General features: G+C 36.6%; 1 long non-coding RNA gene across 1 annotated transcript in view; it reads right to left on the bottom strand.

Moving 5' to 3' along the window:
• Positions 1-4,928: 4,928 nt before the first annotated feature.
• LOC141546056 (uncharacterized) overlaps positions 4,929-23,600 on the bottom strand; it is a 71,014-nt gene continuing 52,342 nt past the window's right edge. The window contains exon 3 of the long non-coding RNA XR_012483220.1: positions 4,929-5,650. This is a non-coding gene — a long non-coding RNA (uncharacterized LOC141546056). The remainder of the gene's footprint in view (positions 5,651-23,600) is intronic.

Below are 23,600 nucleotides of genomic sequence, written 5' to 3'. Positions count from 1 at the left end.
TTGGCAATTAAGAGATGATTAGTAACTTTGGAGAAAGCAGTTTCAATTAAATGATTAGAAGTCAAGGTGCAGACAGTTTAGAAGCAAAAAAAAAAGGGAAGTGGTGACACCAATTTTTAATGATTTTTTCAGATACTCAGTGGAAGAAATAACATTCAAATCCTGATGATCTTGTCACGGTTCAGAAAGGACCCCAAAAGGTTGGGGGTCACTCACTATTGTTACAAGGTGTCTCAAAATAACTTGCAGGCTTGAACCCATATCCAAGTCAAGGGGCAAAGTTTATTGTAATTGTACATCATCAATTGAAGTGGGCTAAGTTCCAAAAGAATTTAGCAAAGAACTAAAAGAAAGGAGACAAATTTTTCCAGTTCTTCATAAATTGATATACTAATTTTATGGCCTAGAGGTAGATCTGAGGAGTGGTCACAGCCAAAAGACTTTAGAATCATTGACGGATAGATTGTCAGAACTATAGTACTCTAAGGTTAGAGAGTCTCAGGATCATTAATATCTCTTCCCTAAAGTCTAAGTGAAGTAATATTATTGTATTCCTAGGCCAGAAGACTTCCACAATCATTGATGGACCAAATATTAGAACAATAGCACTCTAATGTAGGGGGGAATCTTAGGATCACTGATTCTAAAGCCAGAAGACTTTAGAATCATTGACAGGTTGTTAGAACAGAAGTATTCCAAGATCAGGGGAACCTCCATAATGTTGTCTCCCCTAGAAGTTATATTCCATCATTTTCTATTCTCAAGCAGTTTGATCCCCAAATTCATTTGAGCAAATGCCTATTCTGTCTTGCCTATTCTGTTCTATTGTTCTATTTCTGTCTAAGTAGACCTTCAGAAAATGTCTCTTTGCAAAATCACTTCTCTCTTGATGATATTGTCCGCCAAGAGTGTTATCTTGGTGTCTTTCTAACAAATAAAAGCCTTTTTTATCACAGCCTTTAGTCAGTGAATTTCTTTTGGCTATAAACCTGCCCAAAAGCCTTGGAAACAAGGGCAGACCCATCCCTGCCCCAGACCACACCCTCATCATTTCCATATAGCCCCTTGAGCATGCAACACATGAAAGGCATGTTAAGTTAAAGTTGAGTTTTTGTAGCTGCAGCCAGAGAAGTGGCTGGGGTTGGGCTGCACATCAAAATGCCATCTACATTACTGGACAGCCAGTGCCTGTCCAAAAATGTGGGGGCTGTCACAAAAGCCCTGGGCTACCTCCATGTTATGGACATGACTGCCCATGTTAGTTGGTGGGGGTTATCCCCTTGGATTTTCCCTTCAAAGACAAAAAGAAATTGTGAATCTTTATGCAACAGTATGCAAAAGAAAGCATCTTTAAGATCTAAGGTAAAAAAAAAACATTATGTCCTCCGGGATACTTGTATACTTGGATACTCATGGCTTCTACTAACTATTTGCTCTAATGATAGAAATTTGTTATAAAGGGGAAAAGGAGGGACATGATTATAATAGTATCAAAATAGGTCCTTCAGGCTTCAACCTGAGAGCACGTAACATGACAGGATAAAGCATTCTTAGATCCGTTTGACAATTGATCATGCAGTAATAATTCTACTTCATAGCCAGACTCAGGAATAATCAGGTTGGAAACAAATAGAACAGGGAAACTAAGTCAGAAGGATTCTACCTTGAGCGGAGGCTAACAAGATTATCCTCCCAGCTCATGTCCAGGTAAAATATCCACCTATTCAAGAAGGCATTCTTCTGAGTGACATGGCATTTTTCTCGAATGATGGGTTAACTGACTTAAATGATCTGTCAATCAAATTCAAAAACTCAAAAAGAATATCAGTTACAATCCCAAATCTTTAATAGAAAATTCTACTAATTGCAGCTTAGTGCTAGATACCTTATTTTTAAAAAACTTACCAGGACTTAGTCACATGAGATTTTGTTTAACATGTTTTATATGATTAAATTTATTATCATGCAAAGGATCAATTATTAATTATAGATTCTTAGTAAACACATTCCATTTTTAGGAAATATACATCCTAAACAGGCTCATAGAAGGGTTAATAACTTTGCTTACTGTGATGGTTTCAAGAAAACTGGAAAGTTTACAAATTAAAGAGAATTGACAAAGACCTCAGAGAAAGGGGCTAAGCTTGCTGTTGCCCAACTCAACTATTCTTAGTGTTTTCATGAGCTGTATTATTTGATACTTCTCACTCTGTGAAGGGTGAAAAAGGATTTGCACCCCCTCATACTTGGAGGTAAACTGATAAGGCTGAGGATCCCTTTTGTTTCACACACAGTAATTACCAATTTTAGGTATAACATGATGACAGTTAATTCCAAATGACTTAGTCAACAATTTTAGAATTTTCCTAAGTAATAGCCAAATAGTCTTAGCTGTAATTTCTATTCCCTTAAATAAGTTTCCCTTTTGTTTTAGGGAGAAAGAAATTTTAAGACAAATTTTTAAGTTGAAATAGAACAGATTTTAAAATTGACTTAACTTTAGTTAATGAAATGCCCTAAATTCTAATTAAATGTTCCAGACAAATTGAACCATTTCTCTTTTGTGAGCCAGGAAAAGGATTAAGGTACCAGTTTTTACTGCCAGGACCTTCAGAAGTGTGACTCTAGATAACTCAAAAGCAGGCTATTTGTTGCTAGAGTTTTTAAAGTAGTAGCAAACTGCTTTTCTGTTTTCCTAAAGTTCCCAAACTCTTAAATCTCCTGTTAAGAATTTCAGTGCACACTCTTTGCAAATGACAGAGCCCCAAAGACTCTGCTAAAAAGCTATTAGAAATAATTCAGAGTTTTAGCAAAGTTGCAGGATACAAAATAAATCCACATAAATCCTCAGCATTTTTATACATTACCAACACAATCCAACAGCAAGAGATACAAAGAGAAATTCCATTCAAAATAACGGTCGATAGTATAAAATATTTGGGAATATATCTACCAAAGAAGAGTCAGGAATTATATGAGCAAAATTATGAAACACTTGCCACAAAAATAAAGTCAGATTTAAATAATTGGAAAAACATTTAGTGCTCTTAGATAAGCTGAGCGAATATAATAAAGATGACAATACTCCCTAATCTATCTATTTAGTGCTATACCAATCAGTCTCCCAAGAAACTATTTTAATGACATAGAAAAAATAACAACTAAATTCATATGGAGGTACAAAAGGTCGAGAATTTCAAGGGAATTAATGAAAAAAAAATTAAATGAAGGTGGTCTAGCTGTACCTGATCTAGAACTGTATTATAAAGCAACAGTCACCAAAACTATTTGGTATTGGCTAAGAAATAGACTAGTTGATCAGTGGCATAGGTTAGGTTCACAGGGCAAGATAGTGAATAAAAATAGCAATCTAGTGTTTGATAAACCCAAAGGTCCCAAATCTTGGAATAAGAATTCATTATTTGACAAAAACTGCTGGGAAAACTGGAAATTAGTATGGCAGAAACTAGGCATGGACTCACATTTAACACCACATACTAAGATAAGATCAAAATGAGTCCAAGATTTAGGCATAAAGAACGAAATCATAAATAAATTGGAGGAACATGGGATGGTTTACCTCCTCGGACTTGTGGAGGAGGAAGGAATATGTGTCCAAGGGAGAACTAGAGACCATTATTGATCACAAAATAGAACATTTTGATTATGCCAAATTAAAAAGTTTCTGCAACAAACAAAACTAATGCAAACAAGATTAGAAGGGAAGTAATACATTGGGAAAACATTTTTACAGTTAAAGGTTCTGATAAAGGCCTCATCTCCAAAATATACAGAGAATTGACTTTAATTTATAAGAAATCAAGCCATTCTCCAATTGATAAATGGTCAAAGGATATGAACAGAAATTTTTCAGATGATGAAATTAAAACTATTTCCACTCATATGAAAGAGTGTTCTAAATCACTATTGATCAGAGAAATGCAAATTAAGACAACTCTGAGATATCATTACACACCTGTCAGATAGGCTAAGATGACAGGAACTAATAACGATGAATGTTGGAGGGGCTGTGGGAAAACTGGGACACTGATGCATTGTTGGTGGAGTTGTGAAAGAGTCCAACCATTCTGGAGAGCAATCTGGAATTATGCCCAAAAAGTTATCAAAATGTGCATACCCTTTGACCCAGCAGTGCTACTACTGGGCTTATACCCCAAGGAAATACTAAAGAAGGGAAAGGGACCTGTATGTGCCAAAATGTTTGTGGCAGCCCTTTTCATAGTGGCTAGAAGCTGGAAGATGAATGGATGTCCATCAATTGGAGAATGGTTGGGTAAATTATGGTATATGAATGTTATGGAATATTATTGCTCTGTAAGAAATGACCAACAGGAAGAATACAGAGAGGCTTGGAGAGACTTACATGAACTGATGCTAAGTGAAACGAGCAGAACCAGAAGATCATTATACACTTCAACAATGATAATGTACGAGGATGTATGCTGATGGAAGTGGATTTCTTCAACATAGAGAAGAGCTAATCCAATTCCAATTGACCAATGATGGACAGAATCAGCTACATCCAGAAAAGGAACACTGGGAAATGAGTGTAAACTGAGAGCACTGGGTTTTTTGTTTGTTTGTTTGTTTTGTTTTGTTTTGTTTTGTTTTGTTTTGTTTTGTTTCTCTTCCCAGATTATTTTTACCTTGCGAATACAATCCTTCCTTTGCAATAACAACAACAAAATTCGGTTCTGCACATATATATTGTACATAAGATATACTATAAGATATTTAATATGTATGGGAATGCCTGCCATCTAGGGGAGGGGGTGGAGGGAAGGAGGGGAAAAACTCGGAAAAGAAGGGAGTACAAGGGATAATGTTGTAATTAAAAAAAAAAAAAAAACTACCTATACATATGTACTGTCAAAGAAAATGTTATAATTATAAAAATTAATAAAAAAATGTTCAAAAAAAAAAAAAACAATGAGATGAAGCAAATTAAATAAATAAATAAATAAAAAGACTTTCAGTGCAAGTAAATTACAATTTACATATCCCATTAGTGGGCTTTAATTAGAGCTCCTTTAAAATTGTTTTGACTATCATATCTCAAATAATGAATTTAGAAATTATCTCAACATTGGCATTGTATATTGGTCACATTAAAAAACCCATAAAGTTATCAAAAATGAAGCAGTTATATCCAATAAAGCAGTTAACATTCATATAATATTTGTTTTATGCTAAGCATTTTTGCAGTCATGTGATCTTCACAACAATCATTACTATTTTGCTTTACAAATCAGAAAACTGGGCCAAGATAAAATAATTTGCCATAAATTACATAACTAATACATTTCTGCAACTGAAACAGAGAATGGTGGACTTACCAAATGCAGAGACTTACTGGCTTTCTCACCTCACACTGCCATGCTGGTACTACCAAGAGTACACGGATTTCTTCCCAGGCAGTTTCTGGACAGAACTGCTGAAGGCTGGGGTAACTAGTGCCAGGATCTCTCTTTGATGGATGTTTCAGGTGCCAGGGCTCAGGAAATGCTGACCATAAAGCTTGACCCAAAGTTGTATGGAATCTCCACGGTTGTTTTACTTCCTCTATTTTTATAGGTGGGGCAGAATTTGAACATTCATTTGGTTCTTCAGCATTCTTTTTTTTCTTAATCTAATGTGAGATGAAAGAAGTTAGCAAACAGAGGGCCCTGGGCTATATTGATCTTGTTAGCAACCCCTACAACTGAGATTTATTCAGGACTCTGGGGAGTAGAGTGGAGAGGGTCCTTAATACATTCTGGGGTGCTTCCCAAAGGAGTAGAAAGGGACTCTGGACAAGGTAGGAGTCAAGGAAGAGTTAGCAAAAAGTTGCTATTTACCTAGTTGTTTTTTTTTTTTCTTTCAGAAATGGGTAAATTCCAGTAATTATCTCCAACTTTTCAGCAATTTTTTCTTGCAGTCTTAAAATCACTAATTGCCAAACTTCTTAATCACTGCTCTCAAAACTTTGAGAATCTGCTAAGATGTTATTTTTATTTTAATTGGCTAATTTTATTTCTATAGCCTCTGACTTAGCCAGAACTGAGGTCCACAGGAAAAAGTTAGGCTTTTTCCCCTTTTAAGGGAAGAGTCAAGAATGTTAAGAAATCTTTCCCAGCATTCTAACTACAGCATAGAAGTTTTCTGGCTGCTGTGTTTTAAATCTTTCCAGGTAACAAAATCTAGCTCACAGGACAAATATAACAAAGACATTCTGCACAGAGATGCAGACATAGGCAAAAAAAGACATGAAAGGACTTCTGGCCAAGATGGTGGAGAAGATACACACATCTGTTTAAGCTCTTTGTTTTCTCTCAGAATAATTTATATCATGACAATCCTCGGAATTAGTGCCTGACTGGAAAAAAAAAAAAACAAACAAAAAACGAACAAATAATCACCAACAGAAGACATCCTCGAAATTCGCCAGAAAAGGTCTGTTTTTGCTTGGGGGAGGGGACAAACATCATGCACAGGCTGAGGGCCCACAGCAAAAGTGAGGCAGGCAGCTCACACCAGCTCAGACTGGAGGGGGAGGGGTAAAAGGTAAAAGGTTGGAGCAGAATCTACTATGGTTCAGGCAAAGCCAAAAAAAGCAGGGGTAGCCATCCTCATCTCAGATCAAGCAAAAGCAAAAATGGATCTAATTAAAAGAGGTAAGTTAAGGCACTCTATCTTGCTAAAGAGTAGCATAGATAATGACGCAATATCAGTATTAACCATATATGCACCAAGTGGTGTAGCATCTAAATTCTTAAAAGAGAAATTAAGAGAGCTGCAAGAAGAAATAGACAGCAAAACTATAATAGTGGGAGATCTCAACCTTGCACTCTCAGAATTAGATAAATCAAACCACAAAATAAATAAAAAAGTCAAAAAAGTAAATAGAATACTAGAAAAGTCAGGTATGATAGATCTTTGGAGAAAACGAAATGGAGACAGAAAGGAGTACAACTTTCTTCTCAGCAATTCATGGAACCTGTACAAAAATTGACCATATATTAGGACATAAAAACCTCAAACTCAAATGTAGTAAGGCAGAAATAGTAAATGCATCCTGTTCAGACCACGATGCAATGAAAATTACAGTCAATAAAGCCAGGGGAAAATAGACCAAAATATAATTGGAAAGTAAATAATCTCATACTAAAGAATGATTGGATGAAACAGCAAATCATAGACATAATAACTTCACCTAAGAAAATGAGAATAATGAGACGTCATACCAAAATGTGTGTGATGCAGCCAAAGCAGTAATAAGGGAAAACTTTATATCTCTAGAGGCCTACTTGCATAAAATCAAGAAAGAGAAGGTCAATGAATTGGGCTTGCAACTAAAAATGCTAGAAAAGGAACAAATTAAGAACCCCAATTAAACACTAAACTTGAAATTCTAAAAATAAAAGGAGAGATTAATAAAATTGAAAGTAAAAAAACTATTGAATTAATAAAACTAAGAGTTCGTTCTGTGAAAAACAACAACAAAATAGACAAACCCTTAGTAAATCTGATTAAAAAGAGGAAAATCAAATTGTTAGTCTTAAAAATGAAAAGGGAGAACTCTCCACTAATGAAGAGGAAATTAGAGGAATAATTAGGACTTACTTTACCCAACTTTATGCCAATAAATTCAAAAACTTAAATGAAATGGAAGAATACCTTCAAAAATATACCTTGCTTAGATTAACAGATGAAGAAGTACATTGGTGAAACAGTCCTATCTTAGAAAAAGAAATAGAACAAACTATTAACCAACTCCCTAAGAAAAAATTCCCAGGACCAGATTGATTTACATGTGAATTCTACCAAACATTGAAAGAACAATTAACTCCAATGTTATATAAACTATTTGAAAAAGTAGGGATTGAAGGAGTCCTACCAAATTCCTTTTATGACACAGATATGGTACTGATACCTAAACCAGGTAGGCTAAAAACAGAGAAGGAAAATTATAGACCATTATTCCTAATGAATATTGATGCTAAAATCTTAAATAAAATATTAGCAAAAAGATTACAGAAAATCATCCCCAGGATAACACACTGTGACCAAGTAGGATTTATACCAGGAATGCAGGGCTGGTTGAATATTAGGAAAACTATTAGCATAATCAACTATAACAATAACCAAATTTTTTTAAAATATGATCATCTCAATAGACACAGAAAACAAATTTAACAAACATCCATTCCTTAATAAAAACACTTGAGAGTATAGGAATAAATGAACTATTCCTTAAAATAGTCAGAAGCATATATTTAAAACTGTTAGTAAACATCATATGTAATGGTGATAAATTGGAACCTTTCCCAATAAAATCAGGAGTAAAACAAGGTTGCCCACTATCACCATTACTATTCAATATTGTATTAGATCACCAGCCTCGGCAACAAGAGCTGAGAAAGAGATTAAAGGAATTAGAGTAGTTAATTAGGAAACCAAACTATCACTCTTTGCAGATGATATGATGGTATACTTAGAGAACCCCAGAGATTCTACTAAAAAACTATTAGAAATGATTCACAACTTTAGCAAAGTTGCAGGATACAAAATAAATCCACATAAATCCTCAGCATTTTTATACTTCACCAACAAAATCCAAGAAATACAAAGAGAAATTCCATTAAAAAAAAACTGTCCATAGCATAAAATATTTGGTAATCTATCTACCAAAGGAAAGTCAGGAGTTATATGAGCAAAATTACAAAACATTTGTCACAAAAATAAAGTCAGATTTAAATAATTGGAAAAACATTTAGTGCTCTTAGATAAGCTAAGCGAATATAATAAAGATGACAATACTCCCTCAACTAATCTATTTATTTAGTGCTATACCAATCAGTCTCCCAAGAAACTATTTTAATGACATAGAAAAAATAACAACTAAATTCATATGGAGGTACAAAAGGTCGAGAATTTCAAGGGAATTAATGAAAAAAAAAAATCAAATGAAGGTGGCCTAGCTGTACCTGATCTAAAACTATATTATAAAGTAGCAGTCACCAAAATCATTTGGTATTGGTTAAGAAATAGATTAGTTGATCAGTGGAATAGGTTAGGTTCACAAGACAAAATAGTCAATCCCTACAGCAATCTAGTGTTTGACAAACCCAAAGATCCCAACTTTTGGGATAAGAATTCATTATTTGACAAAAACTGCTGGGAAAACTGGAAATTAGTATGGCAGAAACTAGGCATGGACCCATACTTAACAACACATACCAAGATAAGGTCAAAATGGGTCTATGATTTAGGCATAAAGAATGAAATCATAAATAAATTAGAGGAACATAGGATAATTTACCTCTCAGACTTGTGGAGGATGAAGGAATTCGTGACCAAAGAAGAATTAGAGATCATTATTGATCACACAATAGAAAATTTTTATTACATTAAATTAAAAAGCCCTTGTACAAATAAAACTAATGCAAACAAGATTAGAAGGGAAGTAAAATGGGAAAACATTTTTATAGTTAAAGGTTCTGATAAAGGCCTCATCCCCAAAATATACAGAGAATTGACTCTAATTTATAAGAAATCAAGCCATTCTCTAATTGACAAATGGTCAAAGGATATGAACAGAAAATTTTCAGATGATGAAATTGAAACTATTTCCACTCATATGAAAGAGGTTCCAAGTCACTATTGATCAGAGAAATGCAAATTAAGACAACTCTGAGATACCACTACACACCTGTCAGATTGGCTAAGATGACAGGAACAAATAATGATGAATGTTGGAGGGGATGTGGAAAAACTGGGACACTAATACATTGCTGGTGGAGTTGTGAAAGAATCCAGCCATTCTGGAGAGCAATCTGGAATTATGCCCAAAAAGTTATCAAAATGTGCATACCCTTTGATCTAGCAGTGCTACTCCTGGGCTTATATCCCAAAGAAAGGAAAGGGACCTGTATGTGCCAAAATGTTTGTGGCAGCCCTTTTTGTAGTGGCTAGAAACTGGAAAATGAATGGATGTCCATCAATTGGAGAATGTTTGGAATTGTGGTACATAAATGTTATGGAATATTATTGCTCTGTAAGAAATGACCAGCAGGATGAATACAGAGAGGCTTGGAGAGACTTACATCAATTGATGCTGAATGAAATGAGCAGAACCAGGAGATCATTATACACTTCAACAACAATATTGTATGGGGATGTATTTTGATGGAAGTGGATATCTTCAGAAAAGGGAAGATCTAATTCAGTTCCAATTGATCTATGATGGACAGAATCAGCTACACCCAGAGAAGGAACACTGGGAAATGAGTATAAACTGTTTGCATTTTTGTTTTCCTTCCCAGACCATTTTTATCTTCTAAATCCAATTCTCCCTGTGCAACAAGAGAACTGTTTGGTTCTGCACACATATATTGTATCTAGGATATATTAGAACATATCTAACATGTATAAGACTACCTGCCATCTAGGGGAATGGGTGGAAAGAAGGAAGGGGAAAATCAAAACAGAAGTGAGTGCAAGGGATAATGTTGTAAAAAATTACCCATGCATAAGTATTGTCAAAAAAAATTATAATTATAAAATAAAAACATATATTTAAAAAAAACATGAAAGAAGACTGTCCCTTCTTTGCCAAAAGCCATCCTATAGGACTTCATTTCCCTTAGGATCCCAGAGAAGATGAAAATGCGGCAAAAGTTCCCTAGGAACTTTACTAAGAAATTGCAAGAATTTCCAAGTTTGGATGTCCCCAGTCAAGGAAAACTTCCTGATCGTGGAGCAACAACCCAGATAAGCTTTCTCCCAGTTGCTTGGGGAGTCCCAGCCATAGAGATGAAGGAGAAAATCAAGCCAAGGGAGGCCAGGCTCACCCCATACCACACCATCAAATGTTGAGGTTCAGAAAGGACCCCAAAGGTTGGGCATCGCACACTAGTGTTGCAAGGTGTCTCAAAACATCTTTCATGCTTGAACCCATATCCATACCTAGAGGTAGAACTGAGGAGTGGTCTCAGGAATTTGAGTATTTGATCCCAGCAGATCTAGGATTATCCTAAGGCCAGAAGACTTTAGAGTCATTGAGATAGATTGTCAGAACAATAGCACTCTAAGGTCAGAGTCTCAGGATCACTAATATATAACCCTAAAGTCTAAGGGAAGAAATATTATTATATTTCTAGGCCAGAAGACTTTTACAATCATTGATGGACAAATTGTTAGAATAATAGCACTCTAAGGTAGGAGGAACCTCAGAATCACTCTTTCTAAAGTCAAAAGACTTTAGAATCATTGACAGATTGTTACAATAGAAGCATCCCAAGGTCAGGGGACCTTCCTTTAGAAGGCATATTCCCATCACTCTGATTCCAAAATCTCTTTCTTTTCAGTACTCCATGCTGCCTCTCAAGATATATTCTTGGGGCTTGTCCTTAAAAGAAGTCTTGAGATTGATGAGATAGGAAGTTTAGAGAGAAAGAAGGCATGTCACAGCCAGACACCCCATCAAACAGAATGGCCACTTCACTTCCACCTTTGTTGTTGATATCAAAACAACTTAACTAGAACTTCAATATTTAAAGCTAAGCATGAGTAAAAAGTGAGATGAGGTCTAAAGTTATGTCTAATTCAAAGCATTCCATATGTAATATCATACAATCTACTTCGTAGATTTGGATTACCCAATCTACTAAGTAACAGACTAAAACAAACCTCAGAGACTCAGGAGCTCAGCTAGACTTCATGTCTAGTATTCATCAGATTATCAATACAAAAATCAGTAAATATGGACTGGCATTTTGTTAAGCTCCAAGGAGTAAGGGGGAAAAAAAAGGAAAAGGGTGGAAATAGCCTCTGCTCTCAAGAAGTTTACAATCTAATGTCCATTAAGTAGGACCCTGTAGTATCTGAAACAGCCAAGATCAAAAGTTAGATGTAGACAAGACTAGATCCCTTTTTTGAAACTTGTGAGTCTGTTTCCAAACAGCAAAGATATTTTCAGGACCAGGAGTCTGGGTCCTGAGTTGGAATGAGATTCAGAGTGCTCAGAGAAAATCTACTTTTAATGATTCCCAATTTATGGAAAATGATTTACAATCCCAAGACTTGACCCAAAAATATTTTTAGTACCAAGGGTCTGAGCAGCCTGGGTGAGCTATCTCTAGAGGTACTGAAAAGAGCTTCCTCCAGACATGGACCAGCCTGTTTTTGAGTCCATAGGATTATTTTTAGCAGCTATTTTTATTCCAGGGAGCTTGGAAGTCTGCAAGGGCAGGCAACAGATGGCCCCAAGCAAGTGATTTGCTGAAAATGCAGCTTAGGCAATGGATGACTGCTATTATGATATGCTATAATGTCTCCCTTGGAACCTAAGAGACTATAAGCAATGTATGTGTCCTCAAATTCTGCTAGTATAAACAGATGAAAGACCACTTTTTGGATCTTTCTGACCCCGACTTTTTTCCTCAAACTATTATCTCATTTTAGTGGAGAACATCTTATAGGAATTCAATTCAACTATTATGAACATGCTTTGTGCCAGGCACTAGACTAGGCACTTGAGATACATACAGACAAAAACAAAACCTTTAATCTCAAACTAAGGGGCTCACATTTTACCGAGGAAGATAAAACATAAAGACATGTAGGAAACACGTATGAAGTAATTTCAAGAGGGAAAACATTCTAATTATCAGAAATGGGGAGTAATTGGATAACCACGAACTCTGTAACAGAAATATGCAATGAGAACAAAGTTATCACTATTATTCAAGCTAGGTATACCCTAGCTTCACTCCCTATTTTGAGATGGGATACATTTTTTATAACCATGAAGAGATCTTCTATCATTCTTACAGCAGGTCTCAGGAAACTGGGCTACTATTGTTATTGTTATTAAAAAGGTTATAACCAAGGTCACTCCATCAGATCACCAATTTAGAATTGAAATGATTCCATCTAACACAGTACAATTGACCTGGCATATACCAAGTGTTATAGGTGATTATTTATGAGTGCTTGTTGACTTGACTTGTCTTGACTAAAAGAACATCCTTGTACTAAGAAAATAGTCTCTGAAGATATAAGTGGTTTGCCCATCTGATTGATCACACAATTTGTGAGTGTCTGAGGGGAAAGTTGAACTCATTTTTTCTGACTCTTCAATCCATCATTCTACCCATTACACCATATCTAATGTCCGACTTCTACATTCTCCACACTCAGAATATGAATAAATGCTCATACTGATGTTAGCAGCCACTGAGTTGCAAAATTCGATCTTGTCTTTGGAAATTCACAACTCTATAGTTGTTAAAATTATTTGTAAAAGCCAAACAAATTGTAGAAACAAATTATTTTTCAAAGACAGAGTCATGGTATACATAATTTGTGAAAGTACACTTGATCATCTATCAGTCATTATTTTTTTAACCTATTCCAATTTCCCCAAAAATTCTGTCAGCTGTTTATTGTTCTATGTGTATTTCTACTCAAGTAAGGAATAATACTTCATAGAACTCAAAACAAATACAACTCTGGATGCTGTAGATTTGAGCAATTTAACAAATTATTTGTACAGTGACATCTCTTCAATTAATATTTTTCAGCACATATTGAAGAATCTACTTTATGAGCCAAAAATATTGTCAGATATATTTCTAGAATTTTGCTTAAATTTAAATAGAAATTACTAGACTAAGCCTATGATCATTCCAAAACATATTCTCCTTTATTTGGCTAGTATCTTGAATAATATGGCTAAATCCTAGTCAGTAGTATTTTAAATATTAAATATTTTAAATTTTAGTTATCTAAACAATGGGTCAAATTCAAAACTACACATAAGGATTGCTGAAGTCTATATAGACTTAGAAAACCCTATATTAATATTATATATGTTCTAATATAGTTCTACTTATTTAAATATTTCCCAATTACATTTTTATCTGCTTCCAAACATTACAGACTTTGAGTTTAACATCTCTGGTGTAGAACACTGTTCTGGTGGAGAGAGTCTTGCCATGCTCTCAAGGATTTATTAGTTTATGGGTGACTAGCACAATTTTATATGACATGCCATGGTTTGTTATAATATTCTCTGGTTCAGTTTTTGTAAGGGGCTAGAACTGAGCAAATGCACTTGGATAATGGAGCATATGTGACTAATTGCCAATTGAACAATTCTCTATTAACATGTTTGAAGGATGACTCTCCCCAATTATGCGGTACTGGCTGGATCGGGAAGAGGGGGGGTGTAGACAAAGGAGGGGAAGTGACATGTGGATCTAATCCCCTGACCTCGACTACAAAAGACCAAGAGTAAAGACTTCTGATTATCCTGACTCTGGCTGATTTCTGGGAAGACAGAGTTCCAGCATTTGGCGTCCAACGTGGACCAGGCACCCTATCTTCACTGAAGTCCTCCAGTGACCAGGAGATTAGATATATATTCTAAGAGACAAATAAGGAGCTTACTTTGTTAAGGGCTAAACCAACAATCTCTTGTAACTGAAATGGGGCAGATGTTAGCTAAAGACATTCCCTTGACCTCAGCCAACTCAGTCCCAGCCCTAGCCCCAGTTCCAGCCCCAGCTCTATCCCCACCCAGGAGGTGCTATAGAGAGTAAAATTAAGATAATTGAGGAGCAGAGTTTACTTGTAACCTGGGTACATATTGCTAGACTCTTGGGCACATTAAAATGCACATCCCCTTGGTTCTTAGAGGAAGAAAAACTAAGTGTGGATAACTGGAAGCTAGTGGGACTTCAACTGAAAGAATTTCACACCAAAAATGGGCCTCGTTCAATTTCCACACAGGTATTTTATATATACAATGTAGTTCAATTAGCCTTAAACTATCAAGCAAGTTGTAGGAGAAGGAAAAGTTTTAAAAATGAACAGAGGAAGAAGTGTGAGGAAAAAAAGAAAGATCAAGATCTTGCCCAAGGGCAAGGGGATTTAAATGAGGAACTAGGGTGTGGTAACTCTGATTCTCTTGAAGAAGCTTCAACCCCGCCTAGAGAGCAGATTATTGACAGGCCCACATCAACTCCACCTTCAGGAATGGAGGGAGGAGGAATAGTGGGAGCAATCACCCCAGCAATCACCAACTCCTATAACTAGATTACAAAAAACAATTTTTAAAGCTTCAGAAGAAGGAAAAGAAATAGATAGTAATTTCAAACTTCAAATTTTTCCCATGATTCAACAGTTTAACTCTTCAGGCCAAGAAAGTAGAAGATATGTTCATTTTGATATGGACATCCTCAAAGACCTGAAAAAAGCTTGCACTCTCTATGGGGCTACATCAGCTTATGTTAAGATGTTACTACAGAATTTGGCTTATGAAGTCTTAACCCCTAGTGACTGGAAATCCATTGCAAGGGTGTGCTTAGAACCTGGACAAAACTTGTTGTGGCTTTCTGAATATAATGAGCTCTGTAGGATACAAGCCCAACAAAATAGTCAAAGTGGAGTTAATACTTCAATCACCTGTGACCTACTAACAGGTGTAGCTTCTTGTGCAGAAGCTTCAGTACAGATTAATTACTCCAAAGCAGCATTTGAGCAAATTGCTGCTGCTGCTATCAAAGCATGGGCTTCTCTCCCCAATAAAAACAACAAGGGTGAGACCTTCACAAAAATTGTACAAGGACCAAATGAACCCTTTGCTGATTTTGTGGGACGTTTGCAGACAAATGCCATACATACTGATGGTAAAAATACAGTAACAGACTCTTTGGTAAGGCAACTTGCTAAAGAAAATGCCAATGAGGTTTGTAGAAGGATTATAGTAGGATTACACAAGGATGCTCTTTTAGAGGAGATCATAAGATGCTGTGTCACAGTGGGCACAAATACCTTTTATAGCCAGGCTACAGTGCAGACTTCCCAAGATCCCAACATAGGAAGACAGGGTCCCTTTTGGCAAGGGACTTCCAGAGAGACTCGTCAATGCTTTCAATGTGATAAAGTAGGGCATCTGAAAGCTCAATGTTGGCATAGAGACAGAGTGAGAAAACAGGGTGGGAGAACAAGACCCAATACCCTATGTCCAAAATGCAACAGAGGACTCCATTGGGCATCAGAATGTAAACTGATTCTGGGAAATGGGATTAGGGGACCAGCTCCAGGACCCCAAGCAAAAAACACTTGGAGCATGATGGCAGCCGATGCCATACCCAGAGAGTGCCTAGAAGTCCAATACCCAGACATGACCAATCAGCCAGGAAGCCATCTAATGGGAGAAATGGATTACACAATCAATCAGCCAGGAAGCAACATGATGGGAGAAAGGGATTACAACTGGGGAGGATAGAGGTGTATGCAGCTGGGTGAAATCTGTTCTTCTCCAGCCTATGGATCCCTTGCCTTCAGGCACAGTAGGCTTGACCATTTCACCTCCTGAGAGTACTTACAGTGTTCAGTGTGCAGTGAGACAGTGTTCATTCATACACTGATGTGGGAAACTGGGGAATGTGTAAATAACATCCCAGTCACTAACACAGGTAGACAATGTGTGACTTATCAACCAGGGGAAGTAGTAGCATCGGGTTTATTGATACAGACTCCTAATAAGCAACCTGGTGATAGTCACCCACGTTCTGACTCCAAGCAGCAAAACCCAGGAATATACTGGACTGCAACTGTGACAGCTGACCGACCTATGCTCACCATCTATATAGATGGCATAGCATTAGAAGGACTGGTGGACACAGGTGCAGATCGCACAGTCATTAGAGGTGCCAACTGGCCCAGTCACTGGCCAAAGAATAAGGCAGACACCTACATGTCTGGGGTAGGAGGATCAATAGCAGCTGAAGTTAGTGCTACCCCTTTAAGATGGATATTTGAAGGTGAAACAGTTTTTATTCCTTTTGTAGTGGAAAAAATTCTCATCAAAATGTGGAGAAGAGACATTTTACAACAATTAGGGTCAAAAATGAGGACTTCAATTTTTTAGGCAGGGCTACTATTGAAGGCCTGCCAACACTTTCACCTGTTCCTATCCAATGGAAAACTGATACACCAGTGTAGATAGAACAGTGGCCCTTCAGTAGCAATAAAATTCAGGCCTTATTAGACATGGTACAGGAGCAACTTGACCAAGGACACTTACAACCTTCTCTAAGTCCTTGGAATTCCCCTGTATTGGTTGTAAAAAAAGAAATCTGGAAAATGGAGGATGTTGACTGATTTAAGAAAGGTAAATGAACAGATGGAAACTATGGGAACTTTTCAACCTGGACTTCCATCTCCTACTCAATTGCCTAGAGAATGGCCTTTGTGGGTTATAGACATTAAGGATTGTTTCTATTCTATCCCTCTAGATAAGGAGAATATGAAAAGATTTGCCTTTTCAATGCTCAGCGTTAACTTAGCAGAGCTTTATAAAAGATATGCATGGACAGTTTTGCCACAAGGAATGAAAAACAGCCCTACTATGTGTCAAATGTATGTTGCTGCTGCTCTTACTCCAGTAAGAAAAGTATTTCCAAAAGTAATGTTATTACATTACATGGATGATATATTGGGATGTGCACCTGAGGAACAAATGTTAGAAGCATATCTACCAAAAAACCATAGAAACACTAAAGAATTATAAATTGCACATAGCTTCAGAAAAGACTTAAAGACAAGCTCCTTTTCAATATTTAGGATATGAAGTATATCTTAAGGTGCTTACAGTACAAAAATTCTCTTTAAGAACAGAGAAGCTAAATACCTTAAAAGACTTCCAGAAATTGACAGGAGATATCCAATGGATGTGTCCCATGCTAAGCTTGACTACCTGTCAATTGCAACCATTATATGACATTTTAAGGGGAGACAGTGCTTTAAATTCACCATGCCAGCTTACAAAAAAAGAAGCTCAAGAGGCTTTGAGTTATCTCAAAGTTGTCTTTTGAGTTGTTTAACTGGCTTTATCCAAAGTGGTTGAAAGAGTCACTCAAAAACCCTTGGAAATATCAGTTTTTGCTACACAAGAGGCACCCACAAGACAGTGTGATTGAGTGTCTGAACCTCCCAGCACAACCAGAACAAAGCCTTATTTCTGACCCAGTGCTTGTGGCTAGAATTTTATTAAAGACCATTAAGTGAGCAGTACAATTATTTGGGATAAGACCTGACAAGATATACACCCTTTATACTAATGCACAAGTTAATGTGTGCTGTGAAACCATCCCAGAGTGGCAAATTTTATTAGCCATGGCTCCAAATTTTACACACGGGTCTCCATTAAAGATAACCAGACTGTTACATAATTGGCGATAGATTCTTGAAGAAAAGGTTTCTAAAGTTCCTCTTAAAGGACCTACTATCTTTACAGATGCATCCAAATATAATATTTGTGCTGTATACTCTCGTGACTTAACTATAAAGAGAATAATCAGAACTCCTTTTCAGTCCCACTCAGCAGAATGGATTGTATGCAATCATTCTAGCTCTTATTTATTATCTGGGAGAAATAAATATAATATCTGATTTGGCCTATTCAGCAGGTGTGGTACAAAGAGTTGCCACAGCCCAAATAAAATTTGTAGCCTCCAATATATATATATACATATATATATATATATATATATATATCAACTCTTTAAGGAATTTCAAGAGCAAGTGAGAAAGCATCCAGATAAGGTTTATATTTTGCATGTCCACTCCCATAGTGGACTTCCAGGTCCTATTTTTGATGGTAATTCAAAGGCAGATAGCCTTCTAACCATGTTGGCCAATACTCCTTTATTTCAAGAAGCCCAAGAATCTCATTCTAAATATCATCAGGCTGCCCAAGCTTTACATTTACAATTTGGAATAGCAAGAGAAGAAGCTAGGAGCATAGTAAAAGCCTGTACAGCTTGCCTTCCTTTCCATGCGCCTACACTCCCTCCAGGGAAGAACCCTCATGGTTTGAGACCCAATGAAATTTGGCAAATGGATGTGACCCATTATAAATCTTTTGGTCGTCTATCTTTTATCCACATCGTGGTAGTTTTCAGGATTCACTTTTGCAATGCCAGCAGCAAAAGAGACAGCCTGAGTAGTCACTGAATTCCTTATACAAGCATTTGCAATTATGGGTGTGCCACAAGCTTTATTGCTTAACAGACAATGGACCTGCATATACTTTTTATGTTTATTTTGCACACTTTTGTGCACAGTATAAGATTTTACATACCACTGAAATACCTTTTAATCCTCAAGGGCAAGCAATAGTAGAGAGAAGAAACAGAGATATTAAGACAAAACAAAACAAAAGAAAGGGGGAGCCTTGGGTAACCCTAGAGAACTTTTAAATTTAGTTCTCTATACCATTAATTTTTAAATTTTTGACAAAGATGCACTGGCTCTGGCAGACAGGTTTTATAACCTGTTAGGATTACAAGGTGAGAACTCAGGTTGTCTGGGCAATTCTCTAGCTCAGAATTCACATCTTTAGTTCCGGTCTTTAGGGGGAGTAAAGGACCTTCTTAAAAGGAGTTTACACAACCTTTAAAAGAAGCAAGTTCATTGGTTGAAGTAATTTTCCTAGGCCTCGTTGAGTTTCATTACAATCTCTGCAAGAATAAATGAGGGCAACATTGTGTCTGGAGAGTAGTCGCGTCTGGAACAGAGTTGGGAAGGCAGGCTGGAAGGAGAGACTCTGGCTTGGAGACAGAGTTGAGACGGCAATCCCCAAGGATAACTTAGAGACAACCGGACCTTTACAATTCAAGAACTTTACAATAATGCATCAGAAGGACAGTGGCTAGTGTGAGCAGTTCCACTGTCTTTAGATAATCGCCAGGTCATGTGGAGAGACCCAGAAAGTGGTGAATGGAAGGGACCAGATAGGTTAATTGCTTGGGGGTGAGGGTTTTCTAGTATCTCCACAGATGGAGAAGGAATCAGATGGGTGCTAACGAGCTACATTCACCTTGTCCATTGGAGAGAGACAGAGCAGATCCTTGAAATGAAGGAGAAGATCCAAGAAACATCAGGTGGTTCCGTTGCTGAATATGCCCACCACTAAAAGAACCTGGGTTATAGCCTTTGACTTATGGACATCGAAAATTGTTGGACTTGAAAACCCTCAGGAATCACTGGATTCTCTGAGATGTGATAAGACTATTGTAGGACTTGAAAACCCTCAGGAATCACTGATTCTCTGAGACATCATAAGACTATTGTAGGACTTGAAAACCCTCAGGAATCATTGGATTCTCTGAGACATGATAAGACTATTGTAGGACTTGAAAACTCTCAGGAATCACTGGATTCCCTGAGATATCATAAGACTATTGTAGGACTTGAAAGTCCTCAGGAATCATTGGATTCTCTGAGGCATCATAAGACTGGTGCAGGACTTCAAAACCTGTAGGAATCATTGGATTCCCTAACATATAAAAAGACTGTTGTGGGACTTCGAAAACTTGTGGGGATCATTGGATTCCCTAATATGCAATGGACAATAGATTGGTTTTGGACTATCTCTTGGTTGCTGAAGAAGGTGTATGTGTGACTGATGTTTACATACCCTCTTTCTCTCTTCTGGAAATCTTTTACAACACCATGTTGATTCATATTGTTTGTTATATCACTACTTGCATGTACAATTCATGTTTGTTACCCCTTATTGAGCCTGCACTGACTGTGGGGAGAGTCATCACTAATAGCCTCTGCGTTATTGCCCATGTTGATGGGTTTGTGCATACTTGTCTCTAATAAGGCCCTTCAACCCAGAAACCCGCTAGCAATCCCCACTTCCCCTTGGTGCTTTTCATCTCCCTTCCTGAGATGTCAGGGAGGGTGTGATTATCTCCTTTTTAGTGCTTTCATCTTCCTTCCTGAGAAGTCAGGGATAGCGAGACCACCTGTGTTCTAAAACAAAAGAAAGCGGGAGATGTAAAGGGCTAGAACTGAGCAAATGCACTCGGATAATGGAGCACACCAGACTAATTGGCAATTGGACAATTCTCTATTAACGTGTTTGAAGGATAACCCTCCCCAATTATTCGGTGCTGGCTGGATGGTGGGGGGGGGGGTGGACAAAGGAGGGGAAGTGACATGTGTGGGTGGAGTAGGAAGAGGAAATTGAGGCATTCTGCTGACGGAGGAAAGAGAGGAAGGAGGTGTAGAGATTGCTAGATCTAATCTCCTGACCTCAACCACAAAAGACCAAGAATAAAGACTTTTGATTATCCTGACTCTGACTGATTTCTGGGAAGACAGAATTCCAGCAGGTTTTCTTGGTGTCTCTGGGAGCAGTCTTCCTTTCAGTCAGAGTAATCACCACAAGAGTCACCAGGGGTTAAAGTCCAAATCCTTTATTATCTACTTCCTGGGGCTGGGCAGCTTTCTTAAGGGCCTATCTCTCTCCTTGGTTCCCAGAGCTTGAGCTCTTGCCTGTCTTCTCTGTGGTCAGAATCTCTCTGAATGAATACTGGCTGAGGCTCCTAGCTGATATGCTCTACACTGAGTATAAACTAATCATTATATCACTAGGAAACCATTATTTGTTGTAGGATTAAATCAATCATATTGAACCATGCTAAACTAGATAACCATTGTCTCCTCAATTTCTCTTAGTACCTTGTAAGAATCTTTTGTTTCAAGTTCTGGCCCATAACAGTTTGTACCTTAGAGACTTTAGAAGCCAAAGTTTGTTAGCATTCAGAGAATTGAGCAAAGGGTTTGTGAATAAAGTAGCATTTGAGTTGTGCTTTAGAAGCAGAATAAGAATTCAATAGACAAATTAGGAGTTAAGCATGGGGAATCAGGCTTTGGAAAAGCCATAAAGATATGAGAGCTCAGTTATATATTCACTGGGAGCACAAAAATGTTTCAGTTTGACTAAAAAGTAGACAACCTGAAGGGCAGTTGAGATAAGATGGAAAAAGCAAGTGGTAGTTACTTAAAAACAATAAATGACAGCTAGTATTATGTTGTGCTTTAAGGTTTAAAAAATGCTTTAGAAATATCTCATTTTATCCTAAAAGCAACCCTGTAAAGTAGTTGCAGTTAATATTCTCATTTTACAGATGAGGAAATTGATGCTGAGTGGAATTAAGTCCAAGTTATACAGTTAATGTATGAGAAAGGATTCAAACTCAGGTCATTCTATCCACTGTGACAGATTCCTGCCCCACTTGGATACATGCATCTTTACATTTTTTCAAAATGTCAACTTAATTCATCAGTATGGGTATTTGCTCCTCCACTGATACAGGGAAAAATGTACCTGTACCTTCTCATCTTGTGTGATCTTTGTCCATGCTCTTCCATAAATCTTCTCTAGAACCTCCTTACTCAGTATGCTAAAGATCTTTCCTTATGTTATTTTACATTTTATAGATACAAATGTAGCATACGAGAGTAAGAATTGCATGGTAACCTCACCTCTTTATCCTGTTTGGGAATTCCTGCTATTTCTTGTACCTAGGACTTCATTGGAAACCAAAGGCTTATTGTGGTTTAATTCTTCCAATATTATGCCAACTTGGTTACTTGACAAAGATCTCATATCTAAATGATCAACAATTTAATTAATATTTATAAACTACCTCTTAAAATTTATGGCTTACCACTTTCTGCCTTATTTTTCTGAGCTCATTTATTTTTAAAAATTGTTTCCCTCATGATTAATATGGAAATGTTTTGCATGACTTTGCATGTTTAATTCATATCATATGGCTTATTATATCCCTTTACCCCAGTTAATACAGGAAAAAAAAAAGTTAAATAAAACCAAGTAACACAGAAACAAAAACTCTCAATATATGTAATATTTAACATTTAAAACTCCTAACTCTCCTGAAAACAAATGTTTCATCATATGTCCTCAGAAACCAATCATTGGTGTTATTTATTCCAAGTTGAATTATCTTTTTGTATTGTTTTCAGTTGCTTGATTGTGGTAATATATATTACTCTCTTGATTCTTCTTTCTTTACTCTGCCTCAGTTCATAAAAACCTTGCAATATTTTTTGTTCATATTTGTAATTTTATGGCAAAATTATATTCAAGTTTTCCATATACTACAATTTTTTAATCACTCCCAATCAATAATCATCTATTTTATTTCCAATGAAAGGAAGGACAATAACAATCTGCTATGAACATTTTGGATATGTGTGAACTAATTTTCTGACTCACTACCTCAGGGAGCCACCCAGTACTAGAATACCCCATGAATTTGGAGTTTATTATGAAAGATGGTATAACTGGTCTAATTTATTCTTTGCCAAATTGTTTCCAATTTACCCAGCAGTTCTTAGCATTAGTAAATCCTTTCCCCAGGAGTTTGATCTGTTGAGTTTTTTGATCACTGGACTATTGTGTCATTTAATTTTGACTCTTTTCTATTTTATTCCATTGAGCTATTTTTCTAATTTTTAACCAGTAATAAATAATTTTAACAGTTTCTTATTTTTAACATAGCTTGAGATTTGGCAATGGTAGGCTTTGTATCTGTTTTTTTCTTTTCTTTTTTCTTTTTTTTTTTAATCCCTTGTATTTCTACAAATGAACTTTTAACATTTCATTTAGGTTGATTGTATATCAATAATTATATAAATCAATTTAGGTAGTATTATAGTATTATTATTCTTAGAATGTTGACATACCTACCTATTATGAATGT

This window comes from Sminthopsis crassicaudata, chromosome 6 (assembly GCF_048593235.1).
Source record: "Sminthopsis crassicaudata isolate SCR6 chromosome 6, ASM4859323v1, whole genome shotgun sequence".
NCBI lineage: Eukaryota > Metazoa > Chordata > Mammalia > Dasyuromorphia > Dasyuridae > Sminthopsis > Sminthopsis crassicaudata.
Note: the sequence above shows the minus strand (reverse complement) of the source record. Positions and strands in the feature narration are given on the sequence as shown.